The sequence below is a fragment of the Suricata suricatta genome, chromosome 9 (genome assembly GCF_006229205.1).
Source record: "Suricata suricatta isolate VVHF042 chromosome 9, meerkat_22Aug2017_6uvM2_HiC, whole genome shotgun sequence".
Taxonomy (NCBI): domain Eukaryota; kingdom Metazoa; phylum Chordata; class Mammalia; order Carnivora; family Herpestidae; genus Suricata; species Suricata suricatta.
The window spans coordinates 76,688,319-76,710,404 of record NC_043708.1 but is presented as its reverse complement, the minus strand read 5'-3'; the positions used below and the strand labels follow the sequence as shown (position 1 = coordinate 76,710,404).

General features: G+C 38.7%; 1 long non-coding RNA gene across 1 annotated transcript in view; it reads left to right on the top strand.

Moving 5' to 3' along the window:
* LOC115301955 overlaps positions 1-21,347 on the top strand; it is a 40,820-nt gene extending 19,473 nt beyond the window's left edge. Inside the window, exons 4-5 of the long non-coding RNA XR_003913371.1 lie at positions 18,365-18,418; positions 21,310-21,347. This is a non-coding gene — a long non-coding RNA (uncharacterized LOC115301955). The remainder of the gene's footprint in view (positions 1-18,364; positions 18,419-21,309) is intronic.
* The last annotated feature ends 739 nt before the right edge of the window (positions 21,348-22,086 follow it).

Genomic DNA, 22,086 nt, shown 5'->3' with positions numbered 1-22,086 from the left:
TCTGACCCTGAGAGCTCCCTCATTGAGTTATATAAAGATTAAATAGGATAGATGGCACATAGTCAACCCTCAGTAAATAAACAGCATCTATCTTCTGGAAAGAGTATGTTGTTTTAAGGTTATGATGCAAGTCATTTTCTTTCGTGATTGTTCTCACAACGATAGGTAGACAATATACTAAAAATAAATTCTAAGGCAGATAATGAAGATAATAATAGGTCATAAACTAAAAGGTATTAGATATTTCAAAAGAGTTAAATTTTGGAAACCACTTTTCTGGACCAAAATCTGCAGACTGCCAGAAGAACTGGTTACGGCCCTACAGATGTGAGCCCAGCAAAGGGGTTTCCCAATGAAAGTGGATGTGTCCTGGTGGTGACATCTTCCAGGATACCTGGTGCCATCTTGAAAAACTGAGACTGGCTTCAAAATGGGCCAGCTTCCTCTAAAGCTGTAGACAAAACAAGTATCTTACTTCCTTGGGACATTTCAACCTCATCAAATACTCAATTTCCCCCTTAAAGATTTCTGTCCGATTGATTTTGGGCAAAGAAAACCAGCATGAGAATGTGAATGATCTGTTCATTCTCATGTTACCTGGTGCTCAGACCAAATGTAGAGAAAGTGCTCATTAAAAGGTGTTTTCTAGAGAGGGAAAACTCTTACGGCCACAGATTGCATTTCAAACCCTCATGAATAAGATGTTCATAAAAGTGAACAGGAGAGCACAGAAAACATAGCAACATGATAATAATGTTCACTGAATACACTATGTATCACTCACTGTGCCAAGCACTTTGCATCTAATAGCTCATTTGCACAAAACCCCTAGAAGATACATACTATCCTTATAATTCCTGTTTCCATAAGTAAACAGAGGCAGGGAGTGGCTCATTTTTGTCCAAGCACAGCTAAAAACAGCCAGGCCAGGATTTGAACCCAGGTCATGTGGCCCCTCGGGCTGCATTTTGAAGCATTACTCAATAGTACCTCTATAATGTTCAGAAAAGGAAATCAAAGAAGGTATTGACTTACACCAAGCCATTAAAAACATTTCTCTCTGTTAGGAACAGTATCTCGTTAATAACAATATATAGCGAGAAGGTGAGCTGAAAGGCAGATGCAGGTCTGAAAGCTTATTTACACTCCAGACCCGTGTGTGGCAATCTTTACCATTTAAACAATCTAAATCCCTGATGCTGCAGTATACAGCACATGGCTGAAGTGTTCTCTGAGACACTCTGTAAATCGGCTGTTCTCGCCATTGCCAGCCAGGTCAGAGCTTCTGGAGAGCCCTCAAAGAAAACCTCAACTAGAGTAAACTGAAGCATTTATGAAGTAAAAAGAAAGGATGACAAGATCTCAGCAGGAAAATAATATTATACCTTCCATGTGAAAATTCCCAGCAAAAATATGTTCATTCCTACCTCTCAACTCTTTCTCCTTTTCTCCCTTCCTTCACCCATGTGGTCTTCGTCCTATACTCCCGGACTCCCCTTGAAGTCTATCAAATTTCCAGACGAAAATATGTGCTCAAAATGTGCTAATACTTTACATGTGTATAAAACAGATGTATGCCCATTATGCCATAGGTATGAGGCATTTAAGACAACATAGTTGCTAAGATTTGAGTCCTATAAGCTTTATTAAATCAGTATGCTAGATAGAATGTTATTCAGTGCCCTACCTGCTTCAAAGTAAAGGGGGCTAGTGCTGATTTAGAACCTCTATAAAATAAATGTAAATGATTTAACATTCTGATTTATTTATTATATTTATTTTAAGATTTAGGCTTCCTAATGACATAGATTCTTTCAATGAATCATGTTACTTTTAAAATTTAGGGCTTACCCATTGTTTGATGCTTACGATATTACTGGTATTTAATATGCTACTCATTCCCAGATGCAATAGGAAAGGCACCTTTGCATTGCCAAGTGGAGCTCACCAAAGCCAACGAAAGTTCAGGCTGTATATTGTCCTTAAAACAAGTGAATTTTGCCAACCTCCGTGCCATCTGGTTATTTTTTCATTTTTCCTTAACTCATCCTAGTCTCTCCTTCTGTACTTTTCTTGTTCTTCTGCTTCTTTTAAGTCTAATCTGAACTTGCCTATTTTGTCACTCAACAGAGACTATCTCAGACTGTTCCTCTTAGTCCTGGCTGACTTGAGGCTAAATTCCAGATAACTGGCTGGGGTTGAGATAGATATATAGAGAAATTTTATATGGAACATCTACTGTACAAATGGAGATGCTTTCTAACAAACACCTCGTCTTTGATCTCTGTAGATCTTGTTTTCCTTTTGACTTCCTACAGAAGATCACAGCTACGAGCCTTCTACCTCTTACCCTTAAACTGAGCCTTGCCCCACCCCTGGCATGGGTTGGGCATTTAGATAATTTTCTGTTTTACTATTACAGACTGAACAGTGATGAGTATTCTTGAATATCAGTAGTTCTTGTTTTTTTTTTTTAAACATATCTTCACGGTCATCAAATTCCTGTAACCCACTAGGATTTCTCAAGAGGGCAGCTTAACTACGCATTCATAGCTCTTAAAATTCAGCTTCTCCTCCTTGTAGTCTTATCATCTAAAACATCTAAAGAAGCCAAGTTTTAAAATCATATACTGTAGCGGTGCCTGGGTGGCTCGGTGTGTTAAGTGTCCAACTTTGGCTCAGGTCATGATCTCAGAATTCATGGGGTCGAGCCCCATGTTGGGCTCTATACTGGCAGCTTAGAGCCTGGATCCTGCTTCAGATTCTGTGTCTCCCTTTCTCTCTCTCTGCCCCTGCCCTGCTCACATTCTGTCTCTCTTGAGAATAAATGCTAAAATTTTTTAAATAAACATTAAACATTTTAAAAATCATATATTGCGGTAAATTCTGTGTGATAAAGAATGTTTATAAAATATTATAATTAACTTTTCAAATCCACTAATAAAAGTCACACAAAGTGAGCTATTAATGGAGCACTTTGTAAATAAGCATTTTTATATACTTAACACAGAAAATGTCTACGAGAGTTTTGTAGGAAACTGGAGTTATTAGGTTCTACTTTAGTTGTCATAAATGTTAAAAGTGGATACCAGACATATATAACTCACCTTACCAACATAAGTATGTGTTAATCTAGTTGGTCTTTTTAAATAGACATGGTTTTTTGAGTCACCATATACTGTTTAATATTTGTTTTAATCCACACAAAAAAATGTGTCAAAATATGAAATAAATTATGCCCTAGCAAAATTGTCCTAACTATGAACAAGCTGGGATTCTGAACAAACTGTTTCAACTTTCAGATTTGCGACATATATGGTCGATGAGTGATGGATTAGGAGTGAAAGGGTTAAGCTGTGTGCGTGTTGGTGCCGATAGCCAGGAAGTGAGTTCAGGACACCACCAGTCAGATAGGTCAAGGCCTAGTGGAGTCAACGGTCAGGGAAACCAAGAGTTCAGAGTGCTGAGGACCTGGAGAAATGTGCCCTGGAGAATTTCAAGGAAGCAGGGTATAAGAACACCACGTTGAGCGAGGGGCCGGACTATTGTGCAAGGCTTTGCCCAGAACAGAGACTAATGTTAACAATCCTGAACCACTCTCTCTAGGTTGGTGCTTTCTGTCATTATTACAAAGGCTGGAATTAGCCGTAGAGAAAAAGATGAAGGATCTCTTTCCTTGAATTTCCATGGCCTAGTTAAGCAGAGCACCAGGTCACAGGATTCAGAAGGCTGTACGAGGACACTTGAGCAAGTGGAAAAATCCCACCATGGGTTTTAAGGAGAGTTTGGAAATAGATTAAGGACAGAGACTCCAGTACACCATGATCTGCCTGAACCGTGGCCTCCTGGCCATAGTCCACTTGCATGTACACAATTTAAAGTGGCCAGCAACCGAGTGTATTAGAAAAGGGACCATAAGCCACAGCAAAGATGTGTGGGAAAAGCATAACGGTCACAGTGGCAATGTGATATACAGTGGCAAAAGCACTGGCCCAGAGTCAGAATGGACAGACTAAACCCTACCCCGATGTCTATTAAAAGTGGCATTAATTCATTGCTCAATCTCTTTGAATCTGAATTTTCTCTTTTAAAAATAGTAGCAATAAGTAAGAGTACTACCTCCTTGTAGGTTCTCCCATGTATTAGAGACACATAGGATATGCCTAAGTAGAACAAACATATCATTGCTATCATCATCATTACTATTACCATTACTTGAAATTCTAGGCAAGAAATAGAAGGTAAGAGAAAGCTTCAGATTCTCAACTAACCAGCAAAATCCATAGGCAGTTCTCCCTCCACTTCACCTAAGTCTCTTCAATTAACCACTTTCCCCTAATGTTTGATAAGAGCTTCGGAAGTCAGTAAAAACGAAGGACCTAGGGTGGTCATAATTAATTTTGTTGGCTAAAGCTGAAAGCATCAGAATTGCACAGGTGAAATCTTACAATAGCCATACTTGACGTTTATTGAGAACCTGCCTTGATGGGCCCACACTATTAGGTGAACTGCATATATTCTCATATTCACAATACTCTGAGAAATTATTACACATTTTTTACAGATAAGAACACTGAAAATAAAAATTATGTCAGGAATATGGTTTAGTTTGTTGAATAACGTATCCTCCAGCATCTTAACAATGCCAGGCACATAATCACCATCGAATATTGTTGAAGGTATATGAGGAAATTTGTGGCTACCCCATTGGACAAAGGAAGAAGTAGGACTTGACATGTTTAAATGCAACACTGTGAAATACGTTCCTTAAATATACGTCCCTTAAATGTTCATTCAACAAAAATTAACTAAAGATTTCCTTACATATGCCTTCCTCTCTTTCAGAGGCGTGGCTTTTTTTGTGTGTGATTCTGAGTCTTCCGCAATTCCTGAAAAGATTCAGGGGAAATTCAATAATTTCTCCAGTAATCAATTCCTGATTCTTATTCTGTGCCTACGTTGATCAAGGGATCACGCTAACTTGAAGTGCCTGGAGGACCTTTTTCTAGTATTGTGACATAGGAAGGATAACTTTGATGGGAATATTAGTTCACAGGTCAGAAAGGAGGCCAGGACTAGGGGTGCAGAACTGAAGCCCTTTTGTGTACTCCATGTCATAAACATATTTGTGGAATCAATTGGGTTATGAAACCATGGAAGAAGAAGTGGGGAGGTCATTGAAAACTGACTTACAGGATGAGAAGAGAAAAAGAAAATCAGGGATTGAGGAATAGATGAAATATGAGCAGAGGAGGTCATAAGACATACTGAAAAGGAATAGCTAGAGAAATAGGGAAAAAGGAAAATGGGGAAAGGAGAACACTGTTCATGGAACACCATTCTGAAGAACTGAGTGACCAGTTTTCTCCAATTCAAGCATAGCCAGATAGTGGAATAATTGAGAAGTATCCATTGTCCTTACCAAGCTGGTAAAGCCTTTTTAAAAAAACAAAACAAAACTTTTTGTTTGAACTACTGGCGTTGGAACCACACCTCAGGACTTCTCAGGAATAAATAGAAGGTAATGCAGGTCAAGTGACAGACACTAATCTTTTACATCCCTTAACTATGAAGGTAAGTAGAGAGATAATGCAGGAGGGTAGAGGACTTTTTAAAGTTAGAATGACATAAATACATTAATAATCAATATGCTAGTGGGAAGGTTGAGGCTGAAGATAAATCTCCAATATGCACTGACAGAAGTTTCTGAGGGAGTTAGAGACTGGGGCGGGACAAGCATATGATCTGCAGTGTAGTTAGCTACCTCTACCTTGAGTCAGAGGACGGAATCTTCTTATATTAAGATAGGAGAGGGGCACCTGGGCGGCTCAATCAGTTAAGCATCCCATTTTTTATTTTGGCTCAAGTCATGATCTCACAGTTCATGGGTTTGAACCCCGCATCAGGCTCTGTGCTTACGGTGTGGAGCCTGCTTGGGATTCTCTGTCTCCCTTTCTCTCTCTGCCCGGCTCCCCCATCCCATATGCATGTGCACGCTCTCCTTCTGCCTCTAAATGAATAAACACTAAAAAAAAAAAAAAAAAAGATTGGAGAGGTGACGGGAATAAGATGCCCATAAGCCTAGCAGAATTAGAAGCTGAGTATCTTCTATAAGGAGAAAGAAAATAATTACATAGGAAGTAAGAAGGTAGTGTAACACTGGTAGGCAGTGTTGAAAACCTAATAAGCTTCTGATTCTTGAATTTTTGTTATTTTTTTTCTCTTTGGAAATAATCTCAAAAAATTCTAACGCAGATTTCATTATAGCTTTAAGGTCATCAACCATAGTTGAAGGTTAAATGACCCATAAAGGGATATTTAGTTGAAAGGAAGACTTTGGATCTCATTAATTTTGTAGCTAGCAACTGTGTAACTTTGGGTGAAACATAGTTCTTTGGTAAATAGGAATGAAATACTTGTTCTGATCAGTGGCAATTGCAATAATAATGAAAGTCCATGATACTACAAATGAAATGCTTGCCTTCTACTTTTTCAATTTGCAGCAAATATAAAAGAGAACTGGAGAGGAATGTTTTATACATAGTGTATTGCAAATAAAAGTACACTTTACATGGATATTGCAAGTGGTGTAAAAAAATCATTCAGTTACTTTAAGGTAAAAAAAAAAAAAAAAACAAGTCAAAACCCAGTTCTTTAATGCGATAGTACTTACTCTATGTTCCACTTCAAAGTCAGTCAGTCCCTCAAGTCTAGTGAAAATTTTTTTTTCAGTTTTGGTTGGAAATCAGAAGATTTTTAACTATAATGATATCATAAATAAACTATTAATATGGAATGGGAAAAAATTTATGATACAGTCTAAGTATTACTCATATAGTCTGGGGTTCATAGTGCCCGTACAGTGTGTCTAAAATATATTCAGCAGGTCATGAAGCGCTATTACCTGACCAGGAACATTCCCTGGTGGGCCCTCATCTCATTTAAGGATTTATTTTGAAAAGGAGGATAAGACTGTTTAAAGTGTTTCATAATGCCGTGTGTAGTAATATTTTAAGAAGAACGTTATTGAGAAACGTCATTCAGAAATTTTACTCCTTACCTTAAAAGGAAAATGGAACATTTTAAGTAAATGTTATTCAGAATCATTACTCTCAACCCCACTTGAAGGGAAAGGTAATTGAGTGAAGCGATGGTGAAAAAGCTAAGATGAAATGTCTCAGTACAGTATTTTCACTCTTAGTGTCAAGCATACAGCTTGATGTGGTGACCATTCATCAACCATCCATCAATCCATAAAACACCTGTTTTGAGTAAAACCCTGTACTCAGATTCAGTTTCTACCTTCAAGGTGTTCAGAGTCAAGTACAGGAAAACACCATGTAAATGATAAAATCACAACAGAGGGTGATCAGTACAGCGATGGATGTGTGCATAAAGCTCAAAAATAGCACCGGGGAGGGAATGATTGCCTCTGTTGGAGGGTCAGATATGCCCTTCAGGGAAGCAAACATGCAGCCTGGCATTGGAGGACTGAACTTTGTTCACTGTATATGATTAGAGACTTTCCGTTACACAGACAATCGCCACAGTGCAGGAGGGTGGTCACTAAGACACAATTTCCAAATCAAAGCTTCACATCCTGCAGGCTTCCCTGACTCACTCTTTTGATCGTCCTTGTATTTTGTGTTTCTACTGTACTCACAGATGGGCACTTATTTCTATTTTCATTCTTAATTGCTCTATTTCTCAAATTGCTTCATATTTTTTCCCTAAAATAGAATTTCTGACTTTGGTTTTGTCCCAAACTGAGAGCGCTGCTGTGCACAATGACCTCACGTGCTATTTGAATGCAAGTCCATTCATAATAACCTGTGTGTTTTCATTTTGTCACTGAAATAAAAAACAGTGCACATGGAGGAGATTCAAGCAGTGTGCTTCAGTAAAGCCAAAATTCTGTTGTCAATTATTTCTAGATGAAAAACTCCAGAACAAAAGGACTCATCATCAGATTTCGGTCTCAAATAGAAAGAGTTGCTAACTTTAAATAAGATAATTAAGAGGAGAGCCTACATGTTGAGCTGCACAGTTGGGGGCCACATAATATGTCCAAAGTTCTTCAGTTGACATATTTTGGTATTTAAAGTATTTACAATATATATTTACACATATAACTACTCTTCTAATCAAGAAAGATATACTTCAGATGGGCTTCATTTTTCTGGCCCTAACCTTTTGCTTCCCACTGTGTTTTCATTTAAAGTACACATTGCTGCCTTCGCGCACAGCTATCCCAGACACTTTTTGAATAAAAATTCTTCAAGAGGAAATCCTGGCTTCATTACAATTCTCTTTTTAATCTGTTAAACTTCATCCAAAATTGCGTTCTCTAATTGCATAGGAGATTTAGAGAGACGTCCAAGAATCTCCAGGACTTGTAACCTTTTTTTTCCTTCACTTGTTTCCAAACTGCATCTGGGTTGTCAGACAAAATATTGATATAGCTTGCTTAGCTCCACTTAGTAGAATCTAGGACAGTGATTTATAGAGTATAGGCAAATCCACGTTAAACCTTAAGGTCTGGAAGTTTAAGGTTTATGTTGCCATCTATTTAGATTGGTATTTCCTTTCCTTGCTTATAAAAATAAAATGACGTGTGAACGCGTAAGCCAGAAACGCAAGGCATGATGTTTAGCATTAGCCTGCCACTTGGACGTCAGAGGTGTGTTAGTGCTTCAAAGATTCACAAAGCAAAAACATGTCAATGCAACACAGAAGGATAGAGTAATGCTCCAAGAGCACCTTGAAGGGTGAGCCACGTCCTTTTAGACTGACAGGGACAAAAAGTAAGGTTGAAGGCTATACATTTCATATTAGACTAGAAGTTGGAAGTAATAGCACATCTGGAATCTGAGTACGTATATATGTTTGTATGTGTCTATATAGACACACAGATAGTTCACAACATATATGGCACAGACACTATATATGTTTGTACATTTGTATACACAGATAAGCACACAGAGTATGTGTATTTCTAAATACATATACATATACTGCTGTCATTATCCTCAGGGTATTGGCTTGTCAATCCGGCTGCAGAGAAACAGGCCAGATTGGCCTTTTGCCTCCAGCAGGATGTCCCGAGGTAGAATTCTGCGTGTGGCAGGCAGCCAGCACAATACATCACTACAGCTGGATTAGGAGGATAACCCAACAAGGCCAGATCAGGAACAGGAATAAACCCTTTTTTGTAGAATTGTGTAGGGGGTTTTAGAGATGACTTTTTTTTTTTTTTTTAATCTAAAATTACTATTTCCACAGCTAAAACAGGAAGGAAACAGTTGTCATCCAGAAAGGGTGAAGAAAAGGACAATGGGGCTCTTAAATAGGGCATGAACTTGAATGAGACAGAGACTCCAACTAGCAGTCTAAAGGGGTAAGGGAAGGGAGGGGAGACTGCGCTGAGGATATCACAAGACGGGCCTCAAAGGTGACCACGAGGGGCCTCAATAGTTGGGATCCTGGATTTAAGTTTCCTGGCCCTATTTACGGTGCTTTTCCCCAGGAAGTTTATAGGGATTTAAAAATAGCTTCATTGTAGAGTCCAGCTTTACACAAGAACCTTGGTATTTTCAGATATGAGCTAATCGGACACACACCTTAACTGGAGACAGGTTGCTCCATCGAATCGGTGACATTTAATTTGTAGTTTGAGTTTGTAACTAAGTCTCAAGGATCTACTGAAATCAGACAGTCTTCCTCAGGAGTTTTTTCTGCCAGACTCCAGTTCGGTTACTATTTTAACAACTTTACAAATCTCAGAAATGATTTTAAATAATAAGCTCATAACAATACAAGAACATTTTGCTTATTAGCATAACCTTTTACCAACCACAACTATTCCCCATACAAAAATATAAGAATTTAGAATCCGCACTTGGTGGCCATCTGTTTTCTTTCTAAACATTACTTTTAAGTCCCTTTCTTTGGGTTGTTATTAAGATATTTTAAATCGTGATGTTCTTGCACAGCATGTCAGATAGAAATAATGATAATAAAATAAGTGTGTATAGCAATGTACTTAGAAACAGGAGAGAGCAAAAGAAAATTAGCGAATGTTCAATTCTAGGCAGAGGGCCAGACTATCCTAAGCCCTCTCCTCCATCTGCCCTTGCCATATTTTTTAAAAATCCACCTTTGAAAAGTATAAATTTCTTTGTCTATGACAGCAGAGTTTCCATAAATGAATGTGTGGTAGAGAGGTTCAGTGCGGGGCTTCAGAACCAGACGGTCTGAGTTCAAATCTCAGCTCTGTCAACTTACTTGTTGGGTGATGTTTGGAAGGTTTATTAACATCTCTGTGGCGTGGATTCCCCATCAGTGAAAAGAAAGTGATATTAGTCTAACTCATAGATTGTGTGTGTATGTGTGTGTGTGTGTGTGTGTGTGTGTGTGTGTGTGTATTGCTTCAGTTAATGTGAGCAATACATTCAGAATAGCATCTGGTAAGCACTTAAACAAGCACATGTAAGGCCAAAAAACTGCTGGCTGCTATTATTTTTAAGAATACTAATAATTACAGCCATTTGGTTCATTAGTCTGTCTTTAGTCAAGGCTGTACCTTGATGCGGTCTTTAAAATCTTTATAGGTGACCACTTCTAATTGCATGTATATTTATGAAAATGCCATTTCCTAGTACATCTGGATAAAATTTAGCTGTTCATCCTTTACTCCTGAATCAAGCATTCTTAACAGGAGCAAAGGGATTTTCTGTGGAGTCAGCACATTGTCAAATCCCAGGTTCCCCTTGGTTAGTATATATTTGGACTGTGGCCAAATCCCCATTAAGCTTTATATTAATCATGTTCATTGTAATCCATTGGGAAAAAATGATAAGAGAACCTGGAAGGGAAGTATCTTCATAAGACTCCGTGTGCGCTTTTTTTTTTTTTTCCCCTAAACAGTGAGCATTTGGGGGCTACGATTCTGGTTAGCAATCCCTGTATCTTAATGTAAAATAACTGCATCAGAAACCATTTGGTTTTGGTCCAACTCAAGTACCTCTAAAAATGTGCTGGTACATAGGCTACACAGGTGCATTTTTATTGCACATTCTTATAGCAGGAGGAGTGTTGCACATGCTTTCACAAGCACAGTTAGACGTAGACCTGCCTGAAAACCCCACTTAACGGGAAAAAGGAAAAGACAACTCTGTTTCACAACTAGCTCTTTCCCTTTACAGTATTTTTTCTTTTTTTTCCCTCTCCTGATGCCTGAAATAGTGAAAATCTATTTTTAAGTTTGCATCTTCGTATCTAAAACTTTTCATAGCAAGTTATACAAAGAGTGCAAATTTTCTGGTTTGCTGAGAATATTGACACTTCAAAAAAATCACTAAATACTGTTGGGATTTTAATCTACCATAATCTCCTTAAAATACATAAATGCGATTGTCTTTAACATTTGGAAACTTCCCAGCTTTCCTTTTTTTCTCCTTAAATTGTAGGTTTATTCTAATTTCCCCACTACATTCTATTATAATATACATATGATACATTATAAACTTGAAAGGCTTTTTTATTGCTCTACGTGATTTCTCTGTAATAAAAATCTGTGTACTTTCAAATCATTTATGTTCCTTTGGTATATGGCCCTACAGTAAAAAAAAATGTATATTTTTTAAAATTTGGTTATCAATATATCTGTATTAGTAAAGAAATGAAGATGGCAGAAATATGTTATAAATCTGGATAAGCGCTTATATATGGTAAACTTCATTGGAACTACAGTTATTAATGAGATGGACATTGTTTCATTTTCAATTGATCCATGTATGTACAGATGAATATCATTGCCAGACTGGAACAGAGTGTTATTTCTTTCCTCACTTATGAATCCTGGAAAACCTTATTCACCTGAATAGGTAGAAGGAAATAGAAGGAATTTTATTATAACATTGTAACCCAATTCTTGGTATTCCTTTGAATACAAAATTATATGCCAAAATATCACGTAGTCACTTATCAAAAGTTATTTCTGGTGTTCTATCAGCTAACAACTTGACTCCTTTAATTTCACTGAAAGCAAAGAATTATAAACAACCTGCCTTGTGAAAGACTTTGTCACCTAGTCATTAGAGACATTCATTGCCTCAGTTTCTGGGAAGTATACCAAGAAGGCTTTACTAGTATCCATCAAGTAACTGTTAATTATTCCTGCTAGTCCTTTACTTTGAACTACTTTTTTTTCCAGTCTTGATACACTCAGAAGAGGTTGGGAAAATAAAAATTTTCATTTTAATTCATCTTTGCCAATATATTTTTAAATAAAATGTTTTCATCTTATCCCATGCTTTGAATACATTTTTGTGAAAACAGAGCTGAATATTTGCTTCATTCCACTTTTGGAAAATGTTCACCCTTTACTCTACTTGGCATAGCTACTTCTCATTGTCTAACCAATCAAATCAAAATCACTTTTTGATAGAAAAACGGTCTAATGTTATTTATAATCCAAAGCTGTTATGCATCACTGTGACAACATCTGACTTCTGAATTCTAGCTCTAAGCTACACTAGGTAGATAGGTGGGTAGGTAGATGGGTAGTTATAAGGATAGATCAGGCCTGGGGATTTGCCATAAATATGTCACCTCCTGACCTTCCATATTTCTCAGTCTCTCTCTCTCTCTCTGCTTTGCTTCTAATGGGCTCTCTAATGAGAATCACTTATTCTTTGACAACAGTTGAAGGAAAATGAAAAGATTCGTGGAAGAAAATATAACCTCTGCTGCCCACTTTACAAATATACTTGAGTGAGAATATATCACCTTGAGCCAAATGGCCCCTTTCTAATGTCACCCTTCATTAAAAAAATTTTTTTAATGTTTTGTTTATTTCTGAGAGAGGGAGAGAAAGTGTGAGCAGGGGAGGGGCAGAGAGAGAGGGAGACACAGAATCTGAAGCAGGCCCCAGGCTCTGAGCTAGCCGTCAGCACAGAGCCCGATGCGGGGCTCAAACCCACAGACCATGAGATCATGACCTGAGCCGAAGCGGATGCTCAACCGACTGAGCCCCCCAGGCACCCCTTGTCACCCTTCATTCTTAATAAAGATATGTTTAAAGAAGAGAAGGACCTAAAGTTTTTGGCACTTTGGTTTTAGGAATCTTTCCAGACAACAGTATTAAAAGTGATCCCTTCATTTTGTTTAATGGAGCTTTTTACACTGTGGGGCCAGGTTGATGAGTGGTAGGACTTTCTTTTATAAAGTAGGAGACTGTTTTTAAAGAGGAAATATTAAAGAAGAACTAGGATAATGCTTAAGCCACAGCGCCACCTCAAAACAAAAGAATACGTAGATGTTGAAGACTAAGAAATTGATGTTTTTTTAAAAACTATTGCTGTCACATAGATCTTCAAAAGGCACACATCCCAAGCACAGATATTCTGTGTGAAGATTGATTACAGGACTGTAAGACCTTTTGAATGTAACCTCAGCAATGGAAACACACAGACTTCATGCACAACCAGAGTAAAGGGCTACCTGCTTGGTATGATTTTAAGGGCTTGAGATGTTTCCTTCAATATCACTAACCCAATATTTGATGCTTGACATTCCACTATCAAAGATTCATTTTACTTTCATCACCCATAAGTGTTCTTTCAACCCCTGGAAAGATATCGTTGAATCCTGCAAGCCACTTGTGTCTTAAAACCTTAGTGTACATGAGATTTTACTCCTCACCTAAAAATAGAAGAGCAGAGCACATACAAAGATTGGTGGAGGGGGAAAAGATAAGAATACACAATTGCACTGAACCTAGATGGACTCATTTTGGCCAGAGCTGGATGTGCTGTGGCTTCAAGGATCTCTTGACATCAGTATGTAAGTTTCTGTGAGGGGTCAGTTCAGATAGCTTAACTGCACCGATAATTATAGTCCTTGTTTATCACATGCTATTAGGTTCCAAACTCTTTCTAGCTTCTGTACATAATTTACCACTGCATGAGGCCTTGAAATGGTCGTATGTGGTAGGTGTCATTATCCCACATTAGGAAATAGAGGTCTTCTTGGTCACGTGGATACTCTGTCCAGTTTCAAAATGCACGGTCTTTGTACTCTGTTTCAAGACAACGTTATGGCACCCGGATGCCAGGAACTCTTTCACTCTCATTTTCAGCTTCCACACACAGTTCCTACTAAGCAACGTATACAAGCGAAGGTGACTTAGGAAGGATTCTAATTATGCATGTTCAAGCTACCAACCTCAGGCAGAGCTCTTGTTCTCAGCATTTTTTATGATGAGATGGGACAGTTTGTTCTTCCTATGTAATCTAGTCCTATCTCTTCCTTCCCAGGCATGACAATCTCCTACCTTGAGCACCTTTCCCCTCTATTATACAGAGAAATTCTCATCTAGATCAAAATTCTATCCTAAAACCACATACCTTTGTTCATTAAACCAACGGCCTGGCAATTCTCAGACTCTACTCATTTTAGAAAACAATTTAGAAACCACTTCCCGTGTTTTTAGCCTGTTCTTCAAGAGCCTCGGGCTTATCTTAAAAGGATCATCATGAAAATGTCCTCAAAAATGTGGGTTTTCCCCTTCAAGGAATTCTCAGACTAAATTCTAAGAAAAAATATTCTGTGTTGTTGGCATTATAGTTTCATGTTCAATAGATAATAAGATGGGCCACAAGGCAGGAGCTGGTTTGTTAGTAGTCCCCTTGCTTGCTAAGTAGAATCAGGTTATTTAGCTTCTGTTTTATTTTGTAATTGTAACACCTCCCCTATCTATTTCACAAAGATGTCAAGGATCAAAACAAATTATTTGTTTTTTCTTTGTAAACTATTTGCTCTGAAAGGTATAAATGTCTGTGTAAATAGAAATTATGTTTATTATCGTTATTCCAAAAGGTGTACTTTTAAGTAAGTCATGATATTTGGCAGACAAGTCATCTGAAAATAAATTCTGAGTCTAGAAAAAGATCAGTGTTTAATCATTTACTGAATAAGCACAGTAAGTGTGCAGCCAGGGGTGAAGTCACAGGCTTATAGGAAAATTTTTGAGTAAAATATTATCTAAACTCTTTATTATGGCAAAAAAATGTTTAGAGTTTGAGCCCTGAAACTTTTTCTTTAGTTTTTTTTGAGACACAATTCCCAAAGCATTGTATAATTTTAACATGCATAATGAATAGATTTGATACATGTATACATAGCAAAAGTATCACTATAGCGTTGGCTAACTCCATCACCATATAATTAACATTTCCTTTTTGTGGTGAGAACATTGAAGATCTACTGGCTTGGTAACTTTCCCATATACGGTATGGCGTGGCTAACTAGAATCAGCATGCTTTACGATAGTCTCCAGACATATTCATCTTAAGCTGCAAGTTTTTATCCTTTGACTATCTCCCCTTTGCCCTCACCCTCCAGCCTCTCGTCATCACTATTCTGTTTCTAAGGAGTTTGGCCTCATTAGATTTGACATACAAGTAAAATCATATAGTATTTGTCTGACTTCTTTTACTGCACATAATGCCCTCAAGGTCCATGGTGCTGCGATTCTATATTGTGTGTGGGGTGAGTGTGTGTGTGAGTGTGTATGTGTGTGTGTGTGGTATATGCACATATACTACATCTTTATCCAGTCACACCTCATATCACTTTCTATTCATCTGCTGACAGACTTTTATGTTATTTCCATATCTTGGCTATCGTGATGAACATGTAATGGACATGGGTATACAGATCTCCCTTTAGATTTTTTCCCAATTCTTTTGGATATGTACAGAGAGGTGGGATTGCTAGGTAATATGGTAGCTCTATTCTAAATCTGAAGAATCTCTACGCTGTTTTCACACTGTGGCTGTACCAACTCACACCACCACCCCCAGTGCACGAGGTATCCCTTTTCTCCACAACCTCAGCAACACTCCTTGTCATTTCAAGACAGCCATTCTAACAGGTATGAGGTGGTATCTCATTGTGGTTTGTATTTCCCTGACAATGAGTGATGCTGAGCACCTCTTCATGAGTCTGTTGGCCACTTAGGTATCTTCCTTTTTGAGTCTATCTCCAACTACCCCATCTCCTAAACACCATATACCTTATCTCCATGACATCACACATGAAGTCTCCCAAACCCATGATTTCCTTCTGGTCTGTTTGGTGTGCAGCCAGTCATCCTTGAAGACCCAAATCTGACCTCTGTGGGCAAAGTAAATGTCAAATCCTCACTATTCCCTCAGGGTCCCGTGTGCACAGCTACTGCTCTGACCACTCCTACTGAGTCTATGCTTTGTTGTTTTTTTGTGTTTTGTTTTGCTAAGCAATTTATTAGGGACTTCACGTTGAATATCTCACATTCTCGTGATTAAAAGGTAACTTTTTTCATTTGTTATTTCGTTAGTAGCAGCTAATTTTGTCTGTTGTAGTTTATATTCCAACAAATGTCATATATCAACTTTTGAACAAATTAACATCCTGAAAACTCGGTTTATGGTAAGCATGATACTTGCCACTCAAATAAATGGCAGTCTCTCTGTTTAGGGAGATAACCACCTCGTGAGGAGGCAGGCATGTAACCAACATATAAAACTAGAAATCTCCTGCTTAATATCAAGCAGGAGAAGCCTGACTTTATCTAAGAGTCCATCTAGGGAAGTGGCCACGTATACACCACTCAAGGAAAGAGGGAAACATGAAGGGGGAAAAGCCCAATGGAGCATGGTATCATTTCCCCCATGACAAACAGCAGAAATACCCTATACCTATACAACCAAAACTCTGGGTCACATCACAAACTTGGGCTTGGTTTGTAAACTGGTGAGAAATGTTACATGGTCAAATGTCAGTTGACAAAACATTTACTAAAGATCAATAACTTTGTCTGTAGGTCTGCTCTAAAGCTCAGATCTCAACTGGGAAAGGTCACCATCCTACTCCGAGAGTTCCACCTGCCTTCTAAGTGGGGCATGCACATGTGAACAATATATTTCGGGTAACGGTGACCACCTGACTCTCCTCCAGTTGGGCTTTCTCCCTCATTACTCCACTGGAAATCTATTTTTAGGTTTTCCAGGACTATGAAACAGCAGACATTTCTACCTTTCTCCCTCTGCTTCCAACTCCAAAAGGAGTTATTTCACAAAATGAACAGTGACTGTGACAAGTCACCACAACACAAACCTCTCTCCCCATCTATTATTATTGATAGAATCCAAATTAATGAAATTACACTATAAGACATGTTAGCATTGTTAGATACAAGGAAAATATATCAAAATGCATAGTATCAAAAATGCTAACATTTTAATTAGATGTAACAAAGCTTTGCATAAATTAATAAATGACACATCAAAAGTGTTTGAAGAAAACTAGCACCCCTAGGAAGTTGTAGCTGGGGAGATTAGAAATATAAGCATGTTTTTAAATGCTGAAGCCATGGAGACAAGTGTTTGTCTAAGCTGTTTTGTTTTGTTCAGCTGGCTGGTAGGTAGGAGGGAGAGAAGAGAATCTTGGCAAAAAAAAAAAAAAAAGTACAACTGTAGTATATGTTGTATTTAAAATATATTATGACTTTAGTATACACCAAAGTTAAGAACATAATACACGTTAATCTGCTCAAAACTGATGTTTGACATTTGCTAGAAAGGTTCTATTTTCATGCAACAAAGTCAGTTGTTATTAACTTGAATTCACAAGTTAGCAAATGATCATACCATAATAGTGAGAGTTTGAGATAGTCCACGTACAGGGACTAATGTGGTACTCAGTAAAAAGTGGGTAGACGTTGTATACAGTTGTCAATGGCTGGAGGAGTCCGGGCAACAGACACACATGCAAAATTCTGCAGACGTAGAGCAGAGCATACAATTCCCTTCACCTAGGGAAGTTAGGTTTGGATCTTAAAGGGTGACTGGGCCTTCTAGCAGCCAGATAGGAGACTCCAGGCTCCAGAGACAGAATGTGCACAAACATGGAGATAAAGTACATGGCGGTGAGGAGGGCGGGTGTGGGTGTAGAGAAAGGAGGTAAGATCGGAGAGGAGGCAGAGCCCAAAAAGTCTGTGCAGCCCTTTACACCATGAGAAGGCATTTAGAAATTGTATCCATATTTTTTTGCTAGAGCCCAGCAAACAAATACACATAACTGAACTGGGGAAAAAAATTTTTTAAATGCTTATGGTTTCTGTCTTTCATAACACATGCAAACAAAGAGCCAGGTTTTGCAAATAAAAATACTGGATACCTAGTTAAATCCAAATTTTAGATAAACACCTTTTTTTAGTATAAGTATGTCCAGTGCAAATTTGGGGACACATTTATAACAAAAGTATTTATTGTTGACTTGAAATTCAAGTTTGACTAAGGGTCCTATTTTTTTTTTCTAGGAACCTACCCTTTCAGAATCTCTGAAGTGATGCCTGGCCACGGGGGCTCTCCAGGTGATTTTCACATGCAGGCAGGTCTAAGTGATGGACAGTCAAATAATTTCAAACAAGGGAGTGACGTGTCTAGAAAGATCACTGAGGGGTGCCTGGGTGGCTCAGTCAGTTAAGCATTTGACTCTTTGTTTCACCTCAAGTCATAATTTCATGGTTCATGGGTTCAAGCCCTGCATAGGGCTCTGTGCTGACAGTGTGGAACCTGTTTGGGATTCTCTCTCTCCCTCCCTCTGCCCCTCCCCTACTTGTGTGCTCCTTCTCTCTGAAAAAAAAAAAAAAAACTTGAAAGACAGAAAGAGAGAGAGATTGAGAAAGAGAGAAAGAAGACAGATCACTGGAGGAATGAATGTTCTCACCATTTTGTGGAGTAGAAGCTAAAGGAAGGACAGGCTGGCAGCAGGGAGTTTGCTGAGAGATTTTGCAGGCATCTAGTCAAGAGATATAGTTGACAGGAACTAAAGCTGTGGTAGTAGATGTAGAGAAAAAAGCGAAATTCCTGACCAGAGACTCAGGTCGTGTTGCCCAAGAACTCATGGAAACAAAGACCACAGTAAAAGAAGATGACCACTGAATTCCTGCCAATGTTGCCATTTCTTAACCCCCACTTCCCCCTCCTTCCTCCTGCAGTTTGGGTTTGAGCACAGCTGCTCATATTATATATATGGATATGTATAATATCCAGGATATTATACATCCTGGATAATAACACCATACTTAACCTTTGTAAGATTTAGTAATTCTTCCATAAAATGGTTAGAAAGTTAATGGTAACCTATTTTGGAACATTATTTGTAAAGATTAAATGAAATACATTTAAAATGTATTAATACACTTAAAAGTCTCATGATTCCTCCAGACATGCTAAGTACTCAATGTATTTTGGCCATTATCACTATTTGTGATTATAAATTTAATCAGTGTGATTCTGCTTGCTTTTCTCTGGCACATTCTCTCCCATTTCTGGTTTCTAACGCCTTCCCCTTGCCCCATTTCTTCTCCCTCAGTTATGACTTTTTAAAAAATGTTTATTTTTTTGAGAGAGACTGAGTGCGCATGGGGAGGGGCAGGGAGAGAGGGAGACAGAGAATCCCAAGCAGGCTCCACATTGTCAGCACGGAGCCTGACATGGGGCTCCATCCCACGAACCCTGAGATCATGACCTGAGCAGACATCAAGAACTGGATGCTTAACTCGCTGAGCCAGCCAGCGAGCCCTGACGTTTTAAATCTTGGGGTGTCTGGTGTTAACTGTTTAGGAAGAGACTTGCTGAGGCCAGTTTAGACTCATTTAAGCAGGAAGACAGAATTAGGCTGATCATGGTAGCTGCAGCTAGTTCTGAGAGGAAATGACTGTAGAATGGCTTCGGAACCCCTGAGCGATTCCATTATTCCATTCTAGATAGCCAGAGTCAAAGAACCGTAGGTTCCGAGAATGCTGCAGCAGAACAGGTTGTGAGCATGTATGAACTACTGTGATAATATATAAACTTCAGTAATAGCCACACTTAGGCACAAGCTTTTTAACTCTTAGAACCTGTGAAGAGCTGACTCTACATCCAGTATTCTGGAGATGCTGTATGTGGAGGAGCCACAGGGACAGCTCTACCTTAACTGCACCCTGGTCAAGAACTAAGTAACACAAGTCACTGGGAAGGCAATCTGGGAAATTCACATATGGACTGTAGCAGATGACATTATTGAACGAGTGCTTATTTTTATGATGTGGCAATGGCACTGGGCTTCAATGAGAGAATGTTCTTATTTTTAGGGCTAAAGCATCATAGTGATGGTAACCTCCTTTCAAAATTTTAACATTTATTTATTTTTTGAGAGACAGAGACAGAGTACGAGCAGGGGAGGGGCAGAGAGAGGGGGAGACACAGAATCTGAAGTAGGCTCCAGACTCTGAGCTGTCAGCACAGAGCCCAATGTGGGGCTCAAACCCATGAAGCAGGAGATCATGACCTGCACTGAAATTGGCCCCCTAACAATAACTTCCTTTCAGATGGCTTAGTAGAAACCACTTGAAATAAATACATGTGCAGATATATGCATTCATACTTACATTTGTACAGGGGAAAAAGAAAATATGGCAGAATTGGTAAGCCTAGCTGAAAGCTGTGTACGGTATATTACTTCTTAAAAGAAAATAAATCCAAATTTTAAGATAAGGAAGCAGCAAGGAAAGTCAATTTCTTAAAAAAAAATTAACACAATAAATGACTACTCTTATCCAAAGAAGGATGAGAAGCAGGCTCTAGAACCAGACAGACCTGAGCCCCTAACACGTGGGGCCATCTCTTTATTAACAAGGCAACATTGGACAAATTAGAAAACCTGAGCCTCAGTCTTCCCATCTATAGAATGAGCTTAATGATAGTAGTAAGAATCCCTACTCGATATTCCACGGTCGCTGTGGTCATGGTTGAGTGTGAGAATGAAAGAGACATGCATAAGCACCAGGGCCTGGCACATGCCAGGAGCCCACACAGAGTCCTCTCTCGCCATTGTGCATTCAGACCACATGCGAGTAAAACCAGGAAGATGTCCCGTGTTCCGCTCCACCTATGATCTGCCAGATCCCTTCAACTGATCTGTCTGCAAGAAACTGCGACATCAGTAAAAAGCTGGACCACTCTTTAGTGGGCCACAGAAATACAAAAAAAAAAAAAAGCCCTTTTGGGTAGAGTGGGTAGCTTAAGGGTGGCATTTCCCCTCACTGTCCTCTCTAAAGCCAGCAATAAACAAATCATAAAAAATGTGCTTGGAAATTTCAGCTCCACAGTAATCGCTGAAACAAAAGCAGAAAATTGCAGCTCTCTGTGTAATAACTAAGCCTCTCGTTATGTGCTGCTGTATTACATATAAAACATTTTCATTTCCTTTGTATAGGAAATTCAATAGGACCTGAAAAGGGGGTCAACCAAGTACTGTGACTCCCACAATAAAATGTGAGTGGTGCTAATATTCCTTTTCCAACTCTCGAGTGACTGCAAATAACCAAACAGATAAAATGTAGCTTTCATAAAACTCCGAGGTTTGGTGGAGAATTAGCATGAGACTTGTACTAGCTACTTGCTAACGGAAGGTTGGCCAAGAGCTCAGATTTATGCCATGAAATTTAAATGGTTTTCTCCTGAGGTTTTCTTGACAATATCATTGTATGCGGCTGAGTTAGTTTATTGGCACCGTTTGTACCGGGGATTGTTTTTGGAGGAGTGGGGGGTGAGAGGTTAGGGGTGACGGTAACCTATTTCTTTAAGAAACCCAGCACTTATAGGGCTCTGGGGAATTTTAAAGTAGGGAATTTGGAAGAGTAACACATGCAAGAGTCTCCAAATGGTGAGGCAGAATCAACAACATTTACAAAATTACATTGGGGGAAAAAATAACATGGTAAAATCGCAGTTCTTTTGTTGGGGTGTTTATAACATAACACATGGCTTCATCTCACCAGGCTTCTGAAATTAGAATGATATTGCTAGAAGATTTTGTATGGATCGGGCTTTGAATTTGCATGCAAGTTTGCAGGGAATTTTGTGCAAAGATGAAAACCCTCAGTCAGAATTCAGACCCAGGTATTTTAGCAGCGGCGAAAGGATATTCACAGCACGCCCGATACAATGTCGCTAACTAACTTAGAAACAGGAGGTCACAGATTAAAGTTAA